The 23,779-nt window shown below is 43.7% G+C and overlaps 1 protein-coding gene across 1 annotated transcript in view; it reads right to left on the bottom strand.

Moving 5' to 3' along the window:
• LOC102479709 (uncharacterized) overlaps window positions 1-23,779 on the bottom strand; it is a 56,728-nt gene that overhangs the window by 29,794 nt on the left and 3,155 nt on the right. The window contains exon 3 of the mRNA XM_006149948.1: window positions 13,082-13,368. The gene's annotated coding sequence lies outside the window, so the exon portion shown is untranslated. The remainder of the gene's footprint in view (window positions 1-13,081; window positions 13,369-23,779) is intronic.

The following is a 23,779-nucleotide window of genomic DNA, read 5'->3' on the forward strand; positions in this document are numbered from 1 at the left end:
TGAATAGGAATAGCGCTAGAGGTAGGGGGCGGGGGCAAGGAGAAGGCCTGAGACATGAAGGCGCTGCCTGGATGCTTTGGCACAGGTCTCTGCTGGAAGACTGAGCTAGAAACTCCGCACGACAAACAGAAACACATTCCCGGCAGTGATCAAACTCCCAGATTAGCTCAACTTTTGGCTTTCTTACCTTTTTTTTTTTCTTTCTTTTAAAAAAATTCATCACTGTAGCATCTGCTTACCTCTGGATATGTGAAACTTATTTTCTCTCTTCTTCCAGAAACGAGAGAAGCGAGAAACAGGTTCTGACTGTGCCAGATTAGGACAAGAACAGACGGATCATTCTCCTTATACACACCGAATAGAACTGATAAGGCTGTGGGGCCAGCAGGTGGCGTGGTGGTTAAGGTGCTGGACACTCCCACATGGCCAACTACAGTTCGAGTCCCAGACCTAGTGGCTTTCTTTCTCACTTTCTTTCTCTCTGTGTGTCTGTCTTTCTCTGGTCAAATGAAAATAAATGAATTAATTTAAAAAATAATAAAAAGAACTGAGAAGGATGTTGATCTGAGGTTTGTTGTTTTGAATAAGGAACCACCCCAGTAACAAGCTGTGAAAGACAGAGGACCTGGCCCTCAAAGCATCTGCGGGACCAGAATGGATATACCCAGCCTCATCTATCCCCTTAGAGTCTACACTAGATTAATTTATTTTTTAAAGAACTATTTATTTCTTTATTATTTTAATTTGCTATAGGGCATATGTGCTCACCAGAAAGAGAGAGAGACAACAAGCCACCTAGTACAGGACTTAAGCCGTGGTAGGCCGGCCATATGGGAGTCCAGCACCTTAACAACCATGCCACCTGCTAGCCCTGGTTAGAGTTCTCTGAATGGAAGCTGTGTCTCTTTCAGATTCACTGAGTAATTATTGATCCTTGATTTCATTTAAGGCTGATCACTGGTAACAACTCCTGATAATTAGGTTTGTTTTCTGTTCTCCTTCCTATTGAAGTACTCCAGAAGAACTCTGTTTAAATAAGCCCAAATATGAATCTCTGGTAAATCTGGTAAAGTAAAGACTACTGGATTCTTTTTTTTTTTTTTTTTTTTTGCTAGGGGGCATGTGTGCTCACAGGACAGAGACAGAGAGAGAGGAAAAGTGAGAAATCACTCCCAAGGCAAATGGCCACATTATAATCTCTTCTCCATTTCTTCTTTTACGATTTTGGACATACGTGCACACACGCCTGGCATGCTTTTCAGGTCTCCAGGTCTAGGACTCCAACTGCTAGCAGGATCCAACTGCCTTAACCACCAAGCCACCAGCTGGCCCAGTGAAAATTATTAAGACTTTTGAGACCAGCAGTTGGCATAATGGCTATGTCACTGGACTCCCATGTGGTTGACCGTGGTTCAAGTCCTAAACCCGGTGGCTTAGACTCACACGGGGCGCGTGTGCGTGCGTGCCCAAGATCCCGAGAGGAGAATGGAGGAGAAGAGATTGTGCTATGGCTATCCCCCCTGGGGGGTGATTTCTCACTTTCTGTCTTTCTGTTTCTGTCTTTCTAGTGAGCGCATGAGCCCTATAGCAAAAACCTCTCAAAAAAAGAAAAAGATGATTACTTCTTAAATCCATTTACTTATTTCAATCTGACCAGAGAGGGACAGAGCGAGCAAGCGAGAGAGAGAGAGAGAGAGAGAGTGAGAAAGCAAACTGCCAGGTCTGGGACCCGGACCATGGTCAGCCATGTGGGAGTCCAGCGCCCTTAACTACCATGCCACCTGCCAGCCCCCAGTGAAAATTATTTCTATGAAATGAGTAAATCTTCCCAATTTGTTTGCCTCAGCTAGGACTGACATAAATAATTTTTTTAGAGAATTTGTCTCCATCACATATCCCATTATCTTCTCACTTTTGACCTTTTAAAAGAATTATTTATTTAATTTTATTTATTATTATTTTTTAATTTGGCCAGAGAGAGAAAGGGAAAGTGGTAAAGTGAGCCACCAGGTCTAGGACTTTAACCATGGGTGGCCAAGAGGGAGTCCAGTGCCTTAACCACCACGCCATCTGCCAGCCACCTTTGCATGTTTCATATTGCCAAGGAAATATGCCACCTAAGCAACCAAAAGATAGACAACCAATTTCCATACCATGGCACCAAAAATTCTTTAAAGCTGTACAAATACAAGTAATTATTATAGAAGGACTTGCCTCATAAGAGGAAAAGAGGAACTGGAACTATTTCAACAACGGCGGGGAGCTCAGGGCAGCTCCGCTCTGCTCCTCTGTCTGGGTCAGGTAACTTCTAAGGAGCTAATACCTGTGACTACTGACAGGCCTCTGAGGTGACCACGTCTCAGAACTGAGCATAGTGGCATTCTGATATGTGTTCTGACAAAGGACCAGTGTGTTTTCTTGTCCCAGAAATTGAGATTGTCCCAGAAAAGAGAGGCCACATGGTTGCCCACAGGACAGTTCTGATAAGAGGCCATTCTCTGCTACGTTCAGCTTAGTAACTGCTCAGGGGCCTGCTCTTGGTTTCTTTCCTCTCTTCTCTCCTCTGGCCCGCTCCTTAGGCACTGGGAGTATCATTAACTTGATGAAAGCAGACTTTCAAATGTTCTCCAAACTGATCTATTTGTCCATAGTTTTCATTTCCCTTAGTCAAGTCAAGTCACTCTCTTTTTTAAAAAAACTTTTTATTTTATTCATTACTCTGATAATTTTCAAATATGACCAGAGAGAGACACATAGAAAGAGAAAGGGAAAATGAGAGAGCAAGCTGCCAGGTCTGGGACTTGAACTGCAGTCATCCATGTGGGAGTCTGGCACCTTAACCAACATGCCACCTGCCAGCCCTAGTCACCCCTTTTAAGAGATAGGTTAGCAGTCAGGGCCAGCAGGTGGTGTGGTGATTAAGGCACTGGACTCCCACCTAGTGAACAGTGGTTTGAGCCTCAGACCTGGCAGCTTGAAAATCGCTGGCCTTGTGGGAATGTGTTACCAAAATCCAAGGAAGAGAATGAAAGAGAAGGGATTGGAGTGTGGCCATCCCCCTTGGAGAGTGATTTCTTACTTTCCTTCTCATTGTCCCTGTCTCTCCTAGAGAGCACAGGTGACCAATGGCAAAAACCTTAAAAAAAAAAAAAAAAAAGAGAGAGAGAGAGAGAGAGAAATACATTTTCAGTAAATGAACATAACTTCACCTACTTCTTCCAAGTGGGAGGTGTTTATAGCCCTGTATCAAACTGGCCCTTTCCTGTCTAAAAAATAATTATTCCAAAAGAAAGCTTTATGGTTAAACTTAAACCACAGTCCAAAAGCTATTAGAACCTGGACTTTGGACAAATGCCAAAGAGGAGAGATTTGGGCATCTTCCTGAGAGAAAAGGAAAGAGATCCACCAGAAGGCAGAAATCTTAAACAAATGGTCATATAAAAAAAATAAGCAAAATGTTGAAACCTGTTCAACCACCCTACTTCAGTTAGAAGGTGCTTTTTAACAACGTTAGGAAAGCGAAACTAGCTGTGGGTGGGGTGGAAATGCTGCCAGGTCATCCAGCCTAAAGAAACTCCAGTTGCGCCTACATGAGGGACGTGCGGCCGTGGCACTGCCGCACTGTGCGGCCGCTGCAGCCATGCAGGCAGTTTGTGTGGCTCCCTGCCTCGGGGCAGTGCCTGTGTTTTGGTGATCACTAACTCAGTCCTTGGGTGACCCGGGTTACTTGCTGGGATTTGTTATTCCACGGTTTGGGTGAGGAACAATCACCTAGGAAAACACAGGACACGCCAGCGAGCCCGGACTGTGGCGCAGGGGTCAAATGCATCGCTTGCCAGGCCGGCCCACATGAGGAGGCTCTGGTCTCACTTCTGGAGACCTCCCGGTACATGCCAGGCTCATGCATGCCCATAATCCAGGGCTGACAAAGATGGGGGCGGATTGCAGCTCGAAGACCCTGTTGAGGTGCCATCTCTCTGTTGCTCTTGTTCTTGGAATAAAAAACTTTAAAATAAATTTTTAAAAAACTTTTAAAAAGAAAAAAAAAGACATTAGTGTGCAAGAAAACATCTGAGGGAGTTGAGAGCTGGCTAGGTCATGAGTCCCAGTAGTCCAGGTGTGGGGTGGTGACAGAATGCAAGGGAGCCGGGAGGTCCAATGGGGTGACCTGAGGCCAGCCTAGCAGTGCCATCTTCTGGAAGGCCAGGAGCACACCACGTGTGCTGGGTGGATACTGGACCCATCCAGCGTGTGCCCGCAGGTCTTCTAGCCAGTGTGCGACTGCCCTCTGTTGGATAAAATGTTTTTCTGCTTCACCAGACAGTTTGCTACAGCTTAAATATAAGCCCTGCTGGGTGGCATTAAGTAAGGCACCACTTTCTTTTCTTTTTAAAAATATTTATTTACAGGATCAGCAGATGGCATAATGGCTATGTCACTGGACTCCCACGTAGTCGACCGCAGTTCGCATCCCGGACCCGCTGGCTTAAAACTCACGCTGGGCGCGTGTGCGTGCGTGCCCAAGATCCTGAGAGGAGAACAGAGGAGAAGGGATTGCAGCGTGGCCATCCCCCCTGGGGAGTGATTTCTCGCTTTCTGTCTCTCTGTTTCTCTCTGTCTTTCTGGTGAGTGCACGTGCCCTACAGCAAAAACCTCTCCAAAAAATTTTTTTTGTATAATTTTATTTATTATTATTATCATTATTATTTATTTGACCAGAGAGAGAGAGGGAAAATGAGAAAGCAAGCCACTTTTGATTCCCGCAGGTCCATAACCACGCTCGGCCATGTGGGAGTCCAGTGCCTCAACCACCATGCCACTTGCCAGCCCCCAGGCACCACTTTCTAAGCCTCAGCTACCAAATCTGTAAAATGAGAGCCATGGAAACAGTACCCTTGCATACCTCTAAGAGCTGTGATGAGGAGCAAATGAATGAAGTAATTCTACTTTCACCTGTACCTGCTGACCTATTTATGCCCTCACATCGTACAGTTCATTTCTCTGAGGTGATCTTTTTCTTCAGCATCTCTGATCTAGGAATACAATGATAAAAAGTCACGTTATGGGCCAGCAGGTGGCGTGGTGGTTGAGGCACTGGACTCCCACATGGTCAACCATAGATTGAATCCTGAACCTGGTGGCTTACTTTCTCACTTTCTCTCTCTGGTGAGTGTGTGTGCTCTACAGCAAATTAAAATAATAAATAAATAAATAAATAAATAAATAAATAAATAAATAAATAAATAAAATTGGGGACAGCAGATGGCATAATGGTTAAGGCACTGAACTCCCACATGGCCAACCAGTTTTGTTTTTTGTTTTTTTTGAAGAGGTTTTTGGTATAGGGAATATGAGCTCACCAAAAAGACAGAGAGACAGAAAGCCAGAAATCACCTCCCAGGGGGGTTGGCCATGTTGCAATCCCTTCTCTTCCATTCTCCTCTCGGGATCATGGGCACACACGCACACTTGCCTGGCGTGAGCTTAAGCCACTGGGTCCAGGACTTGAACCACGGCCAATGACATGGGAGTCTAATGGCGTAGCCATTATGCCAACTGCTAGTCCCGACCAGCCATAGTTTTAGTCCTGTACTCGGAGGCTTGAAGCTCACAACAGGTTCAGGTAAGTGTGTGCGCGCCCATAATCCTGAGAGGAGAAGGGATTGCGGTGTGGCCATTCCCCCTGGATTTCTCTCTATCTCTCTCTCTCTGTCTCTCCAGTGAGTGTACGTACACAGTAGCAGAAAAAAAAAAAAAAAAGAAAAAAACTCTCTAAATAAGTAAATACATACATAAGTAAATAAAATTGATAAATAATTCTTAAGGAAAAAAGAAGTCATGTTATTTAAGAGTAGCATTTCTTTTAGTATGTTTAATAACTACACGATACATTTTTTTATTATTATTTTCCAGAGAGACACAGAGAGAAAGAGAGAGAAAGCTTATCCTTGATCATAAAGCATGATCATGCCACAATCCCTTCTCCTCCATTTCTCCATTTTGTTGGGCATTGGGGCACACACATGCACCTGATGTGTTTTTCAAGCTGTTGGGGTCAGGATTCAAACTGCACAGTTGGGCGTGTGGAATCTGTCTCCCTTAACCACAAGGCTACAGAGTCAGCCTGCACAAATGTTTTTAATATGATTTTCTAAACAGTCTTTTCTTATAAGCATTTATCAAAATTAAATAGATTTTCTGACAATTATTCGTGTCTAAATCTGCCACTAGATTATGAGTTCCCTGAACGTAGGTACCCACCTGCCACTGCTCCTGTTCTGTCCCCAGTACCTACCTCGCACAGGTGGAGTAAGCTATGACACACAGATGACTTGTAGGAATCGGTGGAAGCCAGCCAGAAACAGAAAGGACTAAGTTAGACATGAAAAAGATCCTAATCCAAGAGTGGTAGTATAAATTAATATTAAAAATGAAAGGGCCAGGGTGATAAAATAAAAAAGTTTTGCAACTAGAAAGACGTGGTGGTTGCTCAACATTAGGAAGGTACTAAATGCCATTGAATTATACTCTTTAAAATGGTTAATTATACCTTATGTGAATTCACCTCAATAATAAGAAAATGAAAGGGCAGAAATGTAATATAATAATCCCAGTCCTTGGTGACTTAGACACTCTATAAGCACTTGGTGACGACAACGTAAAGAATAACTTTTACATAGTGCCTACTAGTTTACATACATGTTTTCATGTAATATGATTTCATCTGTTATTCCCAATAAGCCCATGAATTCATAGGCAAGAAAAACTGAGGGCTGGGCCGGCAGGAGGTGTGGTGGTAAAGGCATTGAACTCTTACATGGCTAGCTGAAGTTTGAGTCCTGGACCTGGAGACTTGCTTTCTCATTTTCTCTCTCTCTCTCTATGATAAAAAGCATAACAGTGGGACCAGCAGTTAGTGTAATGGCCATGTCGCTGGACTCCCACGTAGTCGACCGCGGTTCAGGTCCCGGACCCGGTGGCTTAAACTCACGCCGGGCGTGTGTGCATGCATGCCCAAGATCCTGGGAGGAGAAGGGATTGCGGTGTGGCCATCCCCCCTCGGGGGTGATTTCTCGCTTTCTGTCTCTCTGTCTCTCTCTGTCTGGAGAGCGCACGCACCCTACAGCAAAAACCTCTCTCTCAAAAATAAATAAATAAATAAATAAATAAAATAACAGTAATATATGGGGCCAGCAGATGCTATAATGGTTACATTGCTGAACTCCCACATAATTGGCTGCAGTTTGAGTCCCGGATCCAGCAGCTTAAAACTCACACTGGGCATGTATGCCCAAGACCTAAGAGAAGAATGGAGGAGAAGAGACTGTAGTGTAGCCATCCCTCCTGGGGGGTGATTTTTGGCTTTCTGTCTCTCTTTATCTCTCTGTCTCTCCAGTGAGCACACGCATCCTATAGCAAAACTCTCTCTAAAAAGAAAAAAAAAATAGGGGCTGACAGGTGGTGTGGTGGTTAAGGCACTGGACTCCCACAAGGTCAACCACAGTTTGAGTCCCAGACCTGGCAGCTTGCTTTCTCACTTTCTCTGTCTCTCTCTCTGGTCAAATTTTTAAAATAATGGTAATAAATAAAATGAAATAAATATGTCTTTAAAAATTAATAATAAATTAAATTAAATAATTGTTAAAAAGAAAGAAAGAAAGAAAAATTGAGGGCTTGCAGATCAGTTAGTGACTTCCTTTTCCTCAGAAAGGCCAGGCATGCTCCCCACTTGAAGCCTCTATCCTTGCTGCTTGCTGCCTGGAAGGGACTTCCGTGAGCAGCCACCCACTTCCCCATTATATCTTCTGGGCTCTGCCTCAACAGTCACCTTATCAGAAAGGCCTTCCCAGAGAAGCAGTCCCCACTTCCCACTGTCATCTCCCTCTCCCTTATCCTGCTTGATTTTCCTTCGGAGTTCTTTTTTCTTTCTTTTCTTTCTTTCTTTCTTTCTTTCTTTCTTTCTTGGAATGTTTTTCTCTCTCTCTTTTCCTCTCTTACTCCTTCTCTCTCTCGCACGTTTGCCCTTTGGCAATTAAAAAAAAAAGAAAAAGAATGCTGCAGAAAGCAAAAACCTGGAACAATGCCCCTTCCATATATAGGAAGACAAGAAATCTTCCCTTACAATTACCTAAGGGTAGAAGGATGTAGATCATTAAATACTTTGTGTGGGAAGTTATAGGCCACCTAGATGCCCTCATAGGTAGGAGGAATCAGCTAACCAGAGACAATAGGTCAATTCATTTCTGTCTGTAGCTCTGGAATGTGATAGGGGAGGGTGGGAGGTTTTTCCAGTGATAAATGAAAATCAGGGCTGCACCAGTCATGGGTATAAATGTGTATGATCCTTATGGTGTCAGGAACCCTAAGCAAAGACAATCCTTACCTCCCTGCCAGCCCTCTTTTTTTTTTTTTTTTAAGAATTATTTTATTTAATTTTATTTATTTTAATTTGACCAGAGAGGGACAGAGTGAAAGAGAAAGAGAGAGAGGGAAAGTGAGAAAGCAAGCCACCAGGTCCAGGACTTGAACCACAATCGGCCATGAGGGAGTCCAGTCCCCTTAACCACCACGTCACCTGCTGACCCCCTTCAGAATTCTTGAAACTATATTACATATTGACATGGCTTCTTTCTTTCTTTCTTTCTTCCTTCCTTCCTTCCTTCCTTCCTTCCTTCCTTCCTTTCTTTCTTTCTTTCTTTCTTTCTTTCTTTCTTTCTTTCTTTCTTTCTTTCCACTATAATGTAAGCTCCAAGAGAACAGGACTATTTGTCAGTTTTGTTTTCTGTTATAATCCTATTGGTATCTGACAAATAACAGGTGCTTAATAGGTATTTGTTGAATGAATGAATAAGTAGTAGAACTTTACCAAGAACTTGGCAGAATCTTTTGGGGAGCTTAGCTTTGTAGGCCACGGCTACAGAATGAAATTATAATGTGATTAAGATAAAATAGCAGTCGTTAGAGGAAGGCAGCACTTGCTGACGAGATTATCCCCTGCATGTGTTCCCTCTGTCCCTGAGGGAGGGGCACCTGCCTGCTGTATCCCTGCTCTCAGCGCAATGCTAAACACCTAGGGTTAAGTACTTGTCTATATCAGTAAGAAACAATGCATTCTGAGCCATATGAAGGAAAACAGAAGAACTAGGTACAATACTTGTCTGGGTTCCAACCAAGGCATGCACTAGCAGACAGGAAGTCTCTGAGGAGGAAAAGAAGGAGAATGGCAAATGTGGTGGGGAGGGGTCACAGTCCAGGAAGCAGCAGAGCTTGGCCTTGCCAGCCCAGCAGAATCTGCACAGAAATGGCTACCAAGACTATGTTGATCTGTAATTCGAACTTTGCATAATTAATTCTCATTGAAGGCCTGGCCTCTCACAAGTTAGGTCTGTGTGGTGTGATGGGGTGACACTTCTGGGCCAGCCTGTGAGCCCCTGCAGTAGCTTCTGAGAAATCCATGCCTTGCAACAGGGACCAGCAGTTAGCGTAATGGCTATGTCGCTGGACTCCCATGTAGCCGACCACAGATCCAGACCCAGTGGCTTAAACTCATGTTGGGCGGGAGTGCATGTGTGCCCAAGATCCATGAAGGAGAATGGAGAAGAAGGGATTGTGGCATGGCCAATCGTTCCCCCCCCCCAGGGGGGGGGTGTGATTTCTAGCTTTCTGTCTCTCTCTGTCTTTCTGGTGAGTGCACGTGCCCTATAGCAAAAACCTCCCCCCCCAAAAAAAAGAAATCCTGCAGCAGTGACCACCTTCCACCAGTTCCTGACTCAGGCCGTCAGGCCGTCAAGCCGCCAGGCATAATGGAAAGTTGAGTATAGCACAAAGAAGCAGAGTTGAACTTCTGCCACTTCAGTGTCAGTGCTCCTGCTTGAATCTCTAAGGGCGGTTTACAGATTTCAAACAGACTTGACAAACATGAAATGTACTCATTTACCCAACCTGACCATGACCGTGGGGGATTATCGTTACATTTTAAGGGAATAAAATATTCACTATGGACGAATACCTGTTTGCCAGTCCCAGGCAAGTTTTTTTAAGGAGCATTTTATTTTTCTTTCTTTCTTTCTTTCTTTCTTTCTTTCTTTCTTTCTTTCTTTCTTTCTTTCTTTCTTTCTTTCTTTCTTTCTTTCAATTTAATTGAGAGAGACACAGAAAGAGAGGGTGAGAAAGCAAGCTGCCAGGATCGGGACTCAAACCATGGTAAGCCATGTGGGAATCCAGCACCTCTAACCACCACGCCACCTGCTGGTCCCTATACAAGTTTTAATAAATAAATTATAAATCTTACTAAATGGCACAGAAACAGGTTTTGGTTTTTGTTTTAAAATGTTCTGCAGGGTGCATGCACTCAACCAGAAAGAGAGAGGGAAAGTGAGAAAGCACCCGCCAGGAGGATGGCTATGCTGCAATCCTTTCTTCTTCATTGTTTTCTAGGGATTTGGGGCACACACACACATGTGCCTGGCATGTTTTCCAAGCTGATAGGTCCAGGACTTGAATAATGCAGTTGGTCATGTAGGATCCAGCCTCCAGCCACCTTAATTATAAAGCCACTGGCTTGAAATAGGTTTTTTCTTTAGAATTATTTATTTAATTTTGATTTTTTATTATTAATTATTATTGTTATTATTATTTTAAATTTGCCAGAGAGAGAGAGACAGAGAGTGAGTGGGAAAGTGAGAAAGCAGGCTGCCAGGTCCTGGACTTGAACCACGGTTGGCCATTGTGGGAGTCCAACGTCATAACTGCCATGCCACCTTCTGGACCCGAAACAAGTTTTAATAAATCATAAGCTTACTAAAATGTTGTAAAACTGAATAAAAAAACTCCAGACTAGGTAAGTACACACACACACACACACACACACACACACACACACACACAGATCTTCCTTATTATATGCCCAAAGTACACAGCTCAAAATTCAAGCAAATTACTCAGTTAAAAAAAAAAAAAAAAAAAAAAAAAAAAAAGAACAGGACCAGCAGATGGTGTAATGAACCACCTGAACTCCCATGTAGTTGACTGGAGTTCGAGTCCCAGACCCCACGTCTTAAAACTCACGCTGGACATGTGTGTGTCTGTGCCCTAAATCCTGAGAGAAAGGATTGTGGTGTGACCATCCTCACTGTGGTTTCTCACTTTCTGTCTCTCTGTCTCTCTCTATCTCCCTGGCAAGTGCATGCGTTCTATAGCAACAATCTCTCAAAAAAAAAAAAAAATGCCCCCCTTAAAAAAAGAATCACAACATAATTTGCCTAGAAGTAATAAGTAATTACTTTTGTCATTTTCTGTGGTACTATTTATATTGGCGGTCTGGAAAACCATGATACATTTTTGCATAGAATAAAACACAGAAAAACATGTCATGACTTTTCCGATGACCTACTATTTCATTTTAATCTGGGCTGGTTTCGAGAACTACGACCATTCAGTTTTGTCCTTCACTACTCCCTGTGGGCACTCAAGCGTGGCTGGGTATTTAATTTTTTCAATTCCCACAGCATAAAAAATAAAGCAAAAAAGCAAACAATCTTGTCATTTTTTATCTGATACCCTCTAAAACTCAGAAGGGGTACTTAGCCATCTGAGAGGTAGGCTTGACCTGGATTAAACGTACCGGCACAGCCTGGCATCTGCCCCACACTGAGCAACACACCTCACGGTTGCACACCAGCCACTCGGGCTCCTGTGGAGGCGGTAGGAACCCGAGGCAGGCTGGCTCAGGACACAGGCCCCAGCACAAGGACATGCAGACAGGCAGTATTTCTTTGCTATATGGACCCAGAATGGCCAGATTTTCTTTTTTTAAATTTTGCCAGAGTGGGTGCATTCACCAGCCAGAGACAAAGAGGAAGAGAAAGGGAGGGAAAGAAAGCACCACTAGTGGAGCATAGTCATGCCTCACCCCCTTCTCCTCTATTTTTCCATCCTGTTGGGATTACGGGCATGCATGCACATGTGCCTAACATGTTTTCCAAGCTTCTGGGTCTAGGACTCAAACCTTGGGGTGAGTCACGTAGGATCCAGCTGTCTTAACCACTAGGCCATAGAGCTGGCCCAGATCTCAAGTCTTTTTTTTAATGAGAGTTTTTTTTTTTTTTTTAATTTCAAGTTTTTTTTTTAATGAGATTTTTTTTTTTTTTTTTTTTTTTGTTATAGAGCATGTGCACTTGCTGAAGAGACAGAGACAGAGAGAGAAAGTGAGAAATCATCCCCCAGGGGGGATGGCCACACCACAATCCCTTTTCCTCCAATTTTTTCGGGATCTTGGGCATGCATGCACACATGCCCAATGTGAGGTTTATGCCACTGAGGCCCAGGACTCGAACTGTGGTTGGCTACCTGGGAGTCCAGCGACGCAAACATTACACTATCTGCTGGTCCCCCAGATCTCACTTTTAAAGAAAAGCCAGAAACCCAGTTTTTAACATGAATCTCTGGATTTTTTTTTTTTTGTTGTTGTTGTTGAGAGTTTCTGACTATAGGGCGTGTGTGCTCACCAGAAAGACAGAGAGACAGAAAGCAAGAAGTCACCCCCCCCGGGGGATGGCCACGCCACAATCCCTCCTCCTCCATTCTCCTCTTGGGTCTTGGGCACTCACATATATTCACCTGGTGTCAGTTTAAGCCACCACGTCCAGGATGGTTTGGGAGTCCAGCAACATAGCCATTACGCTAACTGCTGGTCCCAAATCTCTGGATTTTTAAAAACTGTAACAGTAGTTCTAAAAATGGTTTAAAAATATTCAATGGGGCAACAAGTACATCTGTGGCCTGACATGGCTCCTGGTCAGCCTGATTGTGAGCTCATCATAAGTGCTCGGTTATTGCAATGATGTCAATGAATCAATGGAACCATCTAAGGCGGATTTTAACAAAAATCAAAAAATGATGTCTTTCGTTGCAAAAAGCAGAAATATTTGGAAATATACAAAGAAAGAATAGGATAATAAAATATCTAAAATAGCTCAGGAGACCTCAATTCCCGGGATTGTATTTTGGATAATTTTAGTAAAAAATGATATTTAAATATAAAGCTCTAGTGATCTAGATAATTATAAATATGTGCACTTACAAGGTGGCTAGCATGGTTCGTGGTGTCTTGATCTTCACTTTTCTTTCTGTGGCCTCAATAGAATGCATCTTATATTCCAGGGGAAAATGGAATCCAGCCAAAGAACAAATTCGATTGTTTAGTTCACCTTTCGTATACTGTGCAGTGCAATCTGAGAGACTTCCACAACCGAAAATTGCCCTAGTCTCAACCTAGTGCTGATGAAGTCCTCTTATAAGAGAGACAATTCCTCAGCTCTCAGAGTCACCAGAGGAAGCCAGGAGAGATGATCTTGGGAAGGTAGAGATCTGGGAAAGAAAAAAAAAAAAAACATTATTATTTTTAGCATTTATGTTCTCTTTTTAGAGTTTTTTTGTTTTGTTTTGTTTTTGTTTTTTGCTATATGGTGCTTGCACTCGCCAAAGAGACAGAGACGGAGAGACAGAAAGCGAGAAGTCACCCCCTGGGGGTGGTCACATCGCAATCTCTTCTCTTCCATTCTCCTCTCTGGATTTTGAGCATGCACGCACACGTGTCCAGTGTATTTCAAGCTGCTGAGTCCAGGACGTACCCATTACACCATCTGTTGGTCCCGCGTTTATGTTCTTAACCTGTCGCTGAAGTGCTCATTCAACAAGCACTCATTGACTACATGGAAGGATTGTTACAAAACCTCCTTCCCCACCAGCCAGGCAGGACCGTTGCTCTTGCCTTGGCAGGTCTGGAAACCAAGTCTCAGGGTTTATCTAAAGAGAACAGAGGCAGGGACCAGCAGGTGGCGTGGTGGCTAAGGTGCTGGACACTCCCACATGGCCGACCACGGTTCAAGTCCCGGACCTGGTGACTTACTTTCTCACTTTCTCTCTCTCTCTCTCTCGTCAAATTAAAAATAAATGAATGAGGGAACCAGCGGTTAGCGTAATGGCTATGTCACTGGACTCCCACGTAGTCGACCGTGGTTCGTGCCCTGGACCCGGTGGCTTAAAACTCACGCCGGGCGCGTGTGCGTGCATGCCCAAGATCCCGAGAGGAGAATGGAGGAGAAGGGATTGCGGCGTGACCATCCCCCCTGGGGGGTGATTTCTTGCTTTCTGTCTCTATGTCTCTCTCTGTCTGTCTGGCGAGCGCACGCACCCTACAGTGGAAATCTATCCAAAATAATAATAATAATAATAAATTTTAAAAAAATGAATGAGTAAATAAAATTAAATAAATAAATCTTTAAAAAAAAAAAAAAAAAGAACAGAGGTGATGATTGTGGTGCAGTGGTAAAATGTAATGCTCTGCAAGGTTGCCCTACAAGAAAGGTTCTGGGTTGGGCTGAAATCTGAAGATGTCCCTGAGTACACCAGGCAGGTACTATGAACTGGGGCTGGCTATGGCTGGGGATGGATCACGGTGTCAAGACATTGTTGTGAGCACACACACACTCTCTCCTGCTCATAGAAGAAAGAAATACAAATAAATTTCCAAAGAACAAAGGAAAGAATGGAGAAAGCAGTACAACAGAGTGGTTTCCATGGTAGTCCTGAGGTCAGGTTGTTTGGTCTCAAGGCCTGCCCCAGGCAGTTTCTAGTTGGTAGAGTTGACAGAGTAATGGTTCCAGTCTCAAAGAGCTGTTGGATCAAATGATAGAAGACATACAAAGAGCTTAGCATGCAGCCTATTAAATGACTCTGATTAGTACAAGAATTCAGTAGATGTTAGCTATCACGAGCATTTGTCAAAAAGATCCTATAACTAAGCTTGAGCCGATGCAGTATATCTTTACAATTCTGCCCACACCCAGTATTTCTACCTTATTGTCAAACTATAGGATCGGAATTCCCAGAGAACAGAAACAAGTGCACATTATCAGCTCCTTACCAATAAAGGAACAGAAATCGTGGAAACAGGGAGAAGAAGACAAGAAGCCACATACTCATGAATGGACCCATCGTAGTCGGTGACTTTACCTCCATCTCTCCCTCCTTTTGGGATTTTGGAAAAACACATAAACGTGTCCAGGGTATTTCTCAAGCTGCCCAGTCCAGAACTTGAACCATGTGGTTAGCCATGTGGGATCTGACTGCCTTAACCACCATGCCATGGAGCCAGCTCTCTTTTTCATCTTTTCTTTTCATTTTTTTTTTTTTTTTGGAGAGTTTTTTGCTATAGGGCGCTTGCGCTCGCCAGAAAGACCCAGAGAGACAGAAAGCAAGAAATCACCCCCCCGGGAGGATGGCCACGCCGCAATCCCTTCTCCTCCGTTCTCCTCTCGGGATCTTGGGCACGCACGCACACATGCCCGGCCTGAGTTTTAAGCCACCAGGTACAGGATGCAAACCGCGGTCGACTACGTGGGAGTCCAGCGACATAGCCATTACGCTAACTGCTGGTCCCCCCCCCTTTTTTTTCTTCTTTAAGTTTATTTCTTCCATGGGCAAGAGGGAGACAGAAATAGAGACAGAACTCTCCATAGGGTTTTCATGCTGTGATCCATCCCCAGCTTTAGCCAGCCCTGGACCATGGGCACACTTGTGCCCGGCATACTCAGGAGGGTCACTGGATACAAACCTGGAACCTTCCTATGTGGGCCAACCTCGAAAGAGGGTCACATTTTACTAAGGCGCCACCCTCTGGAAACCCAGATCTGTTTTTATGCTTGAGTCATTGGAATGACCAATCAGCTCAAGTACAAAGATGCAATAAAGACATTTTTAGGCTTTTTAGGCTTCAAAAGGTGAGATGTTCTAAGAAACAGTAAATTGTTACAACAACTTCTCAATAGATGTGAAATAGTACAGAGACTGGTAAAGTCGGTGAATAATGGTACGGTGCACTGGTTTATTCCACAAATACGTACTGAATGCCTACTATATGCTGGCTAACCGCTAGGCTAGAACAGGTAACCAAACCCTCGTGGAGCTTATACTCTAGTGGAGACAGATGGATAAAAAACAACCACAGGAGGAAAACCGAGTCAAGGGTGGTGAGTGCAATGGAGAGTGAGGGACCGAGGTCTCTAGTCCCAGTTCCCAGTTGAAGAACCACAGAACTATAATGGATGGCACCATTGAGCCAGCCAGTTGGCATGGTAGTTAAGGTGGCTAACCACCACATGGCCAACGATGCTGTCTGAGTTCCGACCCAGTGGCTTGAAAAACACACTGGGCACCTGTGTGCAAGTGCACAAAATCCTGAGAGGAGGGACCAGCAGTTAGCGTAATGGCTTTGTCGCTGGACTCCCATGTAGTCGACCGCAGTTCGTGTCCTGGACCCGGTGGCTTAAACTCATGCCGGGCATGTGGGCATGCGTGCGTGCCCAAGATCCCGAGAGGAGAATGGAGGAGAAAGGATTGTGGCGTGGCCATCCCCCCGGGGAGTGATTTCTCGCTTTCTGTCTCTCTATCTCTCTCTGTCTGTCTGGTGAGTGCACGCGCCCTATAGCAAAAGCCTCTCAAAAAAAAAAAAAATCCTGAGAGGAGAAGGAAAAACACCACACCACCTGCTGGCCCCCCAACTTTGACTTTTTAAAGAATTCAGCCCAGTTTTGGGGGGTCAACAGGTGGTGGTAGTTAAGGCACTGGGCTCCCACATGGCCAAATGCAGTTTGAGTCCCGGACTTGGCTTGCTTTCTCACTTTCCCCCTCTCTCTCTCTCTCTGTCTGGTGAGCACATGTGCCCTGTAGCAAATTTAAAATAATAATGAGGGTGTGTGTGCTACAGAGAAAGACACAGAGGGGGAAGATGAGAAATCAACCCGCCAGCAGGCAGGGATGGCCATGCTGCTTCTCCTTTCTCCTCTTGGAATTTTGGGCACACGTGCACACCTGCCTGGCAGGTTTCAAGCCTCCATGTCTGGACTCAAACTGCCGTCAGTCATGTGGGAGTCCAATATCTTAACCACCATGCCACCTGCTGGCCCTAGACATCTCTTTTCTTAGGATATATATGCTAGAACATATAGAAATAAGCAGAATAGCCAGTGATGTAGAGGTTAAGGCGGCTGGATCCCACATAGCCTACTATGCGATTCAAGTCCTAGCCCTGGCAGCTTGAAAAACACACTGTGCGGGGGAGGGATGTGCATGCATGCTCAAAATCCTGAGAAGAGAATGGAGGAAAAAGGATTGAGATGTGGCCATGCCCCTTGGGGGTGTTTTCTCACTTTCCTCTCTCTCTCCTCCTCTCCGTTTCTCTCTGGTGAGCACATGCACCATGTAGCAAATCAAAAAAAGAAAAAAAGAAGAAGGGGTTGGCAGGCAGCACGGTGGTTAAGGGTGCTTAACCCACGTGACCCACCATGGTTTGAGTCCTGGCCCTGGCACCTTACTTTCTTACTTTCCTCTCTCTCTCTCTCACTTTGTCCCTCTCTGATTAAATTTAAATAAATAAATAAAGTTTAAAAAAAAGGAAGAAAGATGGGACCAGCAGGTGGCGTGGTGGTTAAGGCGCTGGACACTCCCACATGGCCAACTGCAGTTCAAATACCGGACCTGGTGGCTTGCTTTCTCACTTTCCCGCTCTCTCTCTCGGTCTGTTTCTCTCTCTGGTCAAATTTAAATAAATGAATGAATAAATAAAATAAAATAAATAATTATTTTTTAAAAAATGAAGAAAGCAAGCAAACATTGCAAATTCTTATTGATTATTAAATCTAAGTAGAGGATACTCAGTTGCTCATTGCTCTAATTTTCTAAGTTTTCTGCAAATATTAAAATATTAAAAAGTTGGGCTCTTCATTTCTGGCTGCTGGCTGTGCTGGTTGGAACCCTCTCCCCATGCTCCCTTCCATGCCTCAAAAAATTGAAGAAATCAAAGACTCTCTGCTAACAGCCCAGCAAAAGGACACCAAGTCTGTCAAGATCAAGAAAAATAAAGATAATGGGACCAACAGATGGCGTGGTGGTTACAGCGCTGGACACTCCCACATGGCCGACCATGGTTCCAGTCCTGGACCTGGCAGCTTGCTCTCTCTTTATCTCTGTGTCTCTCTCTGGTCAAATTAAAATAAATGAATGAATAAATAAAATTAAACAAATAATCTTTTAAAAAGAGTTATGCTGTCTTATTAAAAAAAAAAAAAGAAAGAAAAATAAGGATAATGTGAAGTTTAAAGTTCGATGTGGCAGATACCTTTACACCTTGGTCATCACAGACAGAAAAGGCAGAGAGACTGAAGCAGTCCCTGTCACCCAGGTTTGGCAGTGAAGGAGCTAAAATGAACCAGATGCTGTTTGAACTACATTAAACATTATTTAATTAAAAAAAAAATTAACAAGTTGGATAGGGCCAGCCCCATGGACTAGTGAGTGGTTAAGGGATCAAGATCTCACATGGCAGGCCATGTGGCTTGAGTCCAGCCCCGGCAGCTTGGAAAACTGGCCACAGCTGAAGGTAATGGGAGCACTGACCTGCAAACACCGGGACTGAGTGAAAATATGCATGCCAAATGTTGGCCTCTGGCAACCCTATCCCCCTGCCCTGCTGCTCAAACCTCAACAGTGGTGATCATGCAGATGCCTCCAGAGAGGCATGGGAGAATTCTTCTCTGGAGAAAGTGAATAGTGCCTGAATCTGTAATGTGCCCTACAGAGTCTGACATTTAGGTGCATCCAATAAAAATAAATCCGGCTTTTGGGGCCAGCAGATGGCATAGAGGTTAAAGTGATGGATCCAACATGGCTGCCTCTGCGGTTCAAGTCTTAGACACAAGGGCTTGAAAATCACACTCAGTATGTGCGTGTGGCCAAGATCTTGAGAAGAGATTGAAGGAGAAGGGACTGACTGTGGCATGGTCATCACTTGTAGGGGGTAATTTCTCACTTTCCCTCTCTCTCTCGCTCTCTCTGGCAAGCACACTCAACCTATAGCAATAACAAAGCAATAAAAATCCTGCTTTCGTCAGTCACCACTCTGTGGTGACTACAGCCCCATTCATGCACATAGTTTCCAATGAGCTGTGCTTAATGCCTCTTTTTACAATATGAATACATGGCCAAAAAATCCATCATTTAGGCAAAACCTCCAACAACACAGACACAAAACAGAAAGAACATGCAGAGGAGTTTAGGGAAAACAATGTAAAAGGCAGAAGAAAACTTAGAAACAGGAAAAATACTTGAAGAGTAAAGAGAACATGTACATAAAAAAGGAACAAAAATGTTTTATGTAATAAAAGAAGCATGACTTAGCTGCAGTGGTACAGGTGGTAGTGCACTGATCTGCAGTGCTGGAAGCCACATGGCCAGCAAGGGTCTGGATCATGAGATGACCTGAAATACATTAGGTGCATGTACAACCAAGATCCTGACTATCTGGCGATCTGGAAGAATGGAAGTGTGATGTGACAGACACTGTTGAGAGTGCCTGTTACTCTCTCACACAAGTTCGCTTATGAAATAAAATGAATTGTAAAATAAAATTTAAAAATTGGAACCAGCAGTTAGCATAATGGCTATGTTGCTGAACTACCACATAGCCAACTGCGGTTTGAGTCCTGGACCCGGTGGCTTAAACGCACACCGGGCGCGTGTGTGTGCGTGCCCAAGATCCCAAGAGGAGAATGGAGGAGAAGGGATCTTGGTGTGGCCATACCCCCGGGGGGGTGATTTCTCACTTTCTGTCCCTCTCTTTTTTGCGAATGCATGCACCCTGTAGCAAAAACCTCTTAAAAAAAAAAGGCGGGGGTGGGGGGGAGATAATGGGGCAATGCCTTTAAAATTCTAAGGGAAAATGATTTTCAACATAGATCTCCATACCTAGCTAAACTATCAATCAGGTATGTGAGAAGAATTGATACTTTTAAACAGATACAGTGCCATAAAGCTTATTTTCATGGTCACTTTATTTGGAAATTATTAGATGATGTGGTTGACCAAAATAAGTAACACAAAAAACAGGAAGAAAAGCTAAGATCTAAGCAGTAGTAGGTCCAACACAGAAACATGGAGAGAGGTGGTAAGATGCCCCAAATGACAGCTATGGGGCAAGCCTAGATAGCAGCCACTCAACATTAGACTCAAAGGATGAAGGACTACACCAACAAAACTGACAAAACAGAACAAGATAAAAAGGACTTAATAGATTATTGGTTAGGCTTGACTATATAAACAAAAATATAGCAAGGGGGTTATAGATCTTTCAGAGCCTTTGGGGAAAATCAGCCAAGAGTATGTAGAAAATTAAAAAACACAAGATTGGGGCCAACCTGTGGCATGGTGGTTAAGGCATCTGGATCCCACATGACCACTTGTACAGTTCGAGGACCTGACCTAGCAGCTTGAAAATCATGTTGGGTGCATGCTCATGCATGCCCCAAATCCCAAGAAGAGAGAGGATCATGACATAGCCTAGCATTTCTTATTTTCCTTCTCTCTTTGTCTATTTCCAGTGAGTGCGCACATCCTATAGCAAACTAAAACTAGACAAAACAAAAACCCATTAAGTTGAGACTGGACAGTGGCACTCAGTAAAATGTGATGCTCTGTAAGACAATTCTACATGAGAAGATTCCCAATTTGAGTCCAGAGAGCTCCCTGATATGCTGGACAAATGAGTGTCCATGATCCAGGGTTGGCTGAAGCATGACTTAGCTGCAGTGGTACAGGTGATAGTGCACTGATCTGCAGTGCTGGAAGCCACATGGCCAGCAAGGGTCTGGATCATGAGATGACCTGAAATACATTAGGTGCATGTACAACCAAGATCCTGACTATCTGGCGATCTGGAAGAATGGAAGTGTGATGTGACAGACACTGTTGAGAGTGCCTGTTACTCTCTCACACAAGTTCGCTTATGAAATAAAATGAATTGTAAAATAAAATTTAAAAATTGGAACCAGCAGTTAGCATAATGGCTATGTTGCTGAACTCCCACATAGCCAACTGCGGTTTGAGTCCCGGACCCGGTGGCTTAAACGCACACCGGGCGCGTGTGTGTGCGTGCCCAAGATCCCAAGAGGAGAATGGAGGAGAAGGGATCTTGGTGTGGCCATACCCCCGGGGGGGTGATTTCTCACTTTCTGTCCCTCTCTTTTTTGCGAATGCATGCACCCTGTAGCAAAAACCTCTTAAAAAAAAAAGGCGGGGGTGGGGGGGAGATAATGGGGCAATGCCTTTAAAATTCTAAGGGAAAATGATTTTCAACATAGATCTCCATACCTAGCTAAACTATCAATCAGGTATGTGAGAAGAATTGATACTTTTAAACAGATACAGTGCCATAAAGCTTATTTTCATGGTCACTTTATTTGGAAATTATTAGATGATGTGGTTGACCAAAATAAGTAACACAAAAAACAGGAAGAAAAGCTAAGATCTAAGCAGTAGTAGGTCCAACACAGAAACATGGAGAGAGGTGGTAAGATGCCCCAAATGACAGCTATGGGGCAAGCCTAGATAGCAGCCACTCAACATTAGACTCAAAGGATGAAGGACTACACCAACAAAACTGACAAAACAGAACAAGATAAAAAGGACTTAATAGATTATTGGTTAGGCTTGACTATATAAACAAAAATATAGCAAGGGGGTTATAGATCTTTCAGAGCCTTTGGGGAAAATCAGCCAAGAGTATGTAGAAAATTAAAAAACACAAGATTGGGGCCAACCTGTGGCATGGTGGTTAAGGCATCTGGATCCCACATGACCACTTGTACAGTTCGAGGACCTGACCTAGCAGCTTGAAAATCATGTTGGGTGCATGCTCATGCATGCCCCAAATCCCAAGAAGAGAGAGGATCATGACATAGCCTAGCATTTCTTATTTTCCTTCTCTCTTTGTCTATTTCCAGTGAGTGCGCACATCCTATAGCAAACTAAAACTAGACAAAACAAAAACCCATTAAGTTGAGACTGGACAGTGGCACTCAGTAAAATGTGATGCTCTGTAAGACAATTCTACATGAGAAGATTCCCAATTTGAGTCCAGAGAGCTCCCTGATATGCTGGACAAATGAGTGTCCATGATCCAGGGTTGGCTGAGACTGGGAGTGGATTGTGGCGTTGAGGGTCTGATAGGGGGTGCCGTCTCTCTGTCTTATTCACGGAAGAAGTAAATAAACTTTTAAAAACAAGGCTATTAAAATTCATGTTACGATATTTGTGTTATATAATAAAATTTCTATTTCTTAGAAATGTTTGCAACTTTTGGGGCCAGCAGGTGGCGTGATGGTTAAGGGTGCTAGACTTCCACATGGCCGACCATAGTTTGAATACCAGACCTGGAGGCTTGCTTCTCACTTTCTCTCTCTCTCTTTCTCTCTCTGTGTATCTCTCTGGAAATATATAAAAATAATAATAAATAAAAATGTTAAATTAAATAATTCTTTAAATTATTTTTGTAACTTTTAAAGTACACAGAGGGCAAAGGGTAGTTGACCTAACTAGGTCTTGACTGCTTTAGCCATCTCTTACATCCCTACCAAGAGATAAATAAGATCTAAGAGCCTAAGTCTTCTTTTTTTTTTTTTGAGAGATTTTCGCTATAGGGTGCGTGCGCTCGCCAGACAGAGAGAGACAGAGACAGAAAGCGAGAAATCACCTCCCTGGGGGGATGGTCACGCCGCAGTCCCTTCTCCTTCGTTCTCCTCTCTGGATCTTGGGCATGCACGCACACGCACCTGGCATGAGTTTTAAGCCACCACGTCCGGGACGCGAACCGCGGTCGACTATGTGGGAGTCCAGTGACATAGCCATTATGCTAACTGCTGGTTCCCCCCTAAGTCTTGACATTACAATCTTGACAGCAGGTACTCAGGTCTTCTCATCCTTGGAAAGAGGGTAGAAGATGGGTAGCATGTGGAAGACAAAAAAATAGACCCCTTGAGAGACATGAAAGAAGCTACAAAAAAGTCCACATAATTAGATGAATATTTAAAAGTCAAAATGTAAACAATGCAGGTATTTGAGACCAATTTAAATTAAATGTGAGTGATTCAATTTGATGTGAAGATGAAGGGAACCTGTAGAAATGGTGACTGTGGTGCAATGAAGCCCAGCAATTATTAATTATTTTGGATATAACTTTAGGGCTAGTAAGAGGGAAGGCCAGCTTCAGGCTACAGGAGAAGCTGGTGGTCTCTACAAAAGTTAAAGTTCCTCATAAATTCTGCTTGTTGGAAGAACTTGAAGAAGACAAAAAAAAAAAAAAAGTAGGAGATGGTATGGTTAGATAAGGCCTTGAAGATGATGAAGATAGGACATTTACAAAGTGGACAGGCATGATAATTGGGCCACCAAGGACAAATTATGAAAACAGAAGGGGCTGGTAGGTGGCATGGTAGTTAGGGTAGCTGGACTCCCATGTGGCTGACCACGGTTTGAGTCCTGGACCTGACAGCTTGCTTTCTCATCTTCCTTCTCTCTTTCTCTCTCTCTCCTGTTTTCACCCCCTCCTGGAAAAAATAAAAAAAAAAAAAAAAAAAAAAGACAATGAAAAAAACAAAACAAAACAGAATATATAGCCTGAAAGTAGAGTGTGGACCTAAATGTCCAGATGCTCCTGCATCAGTTAAATTTGTAACAAAAATAAAAAATATGAATGGAATAAATAATTCTGTGTGGACTTCATGGTTCACGTCTTGAATGAGTGTGTGCCCAAAATCCCAAGGAGACTGGAAGAGAAGGGAATGCAGTGTGGCCATCCCCTCTGGAGGCTATGATTTTTCACTTTCCCTCTTTCTCTCTCTCTGGTAAGTGAACACGCATTTTTTTTTTTTTTTTTGGAGAGGTTTTC

The sequence above is a fragment of the Tupaia chinensis genome, unplaced genomic scaffold, assembly GCF_000334495.1.
Source record: "Tupaia chinensis unplaced genomic scaffold, TupChi_1.0 Scaffold000273_1, whole genome shotgun sequence".
Taxonomy (NCBI): Eukaryota; Metazoa; Chordata; class Mammalia; order Scandentia; family Tupaiidae; genus Tupaia; species Tupaia belangeri.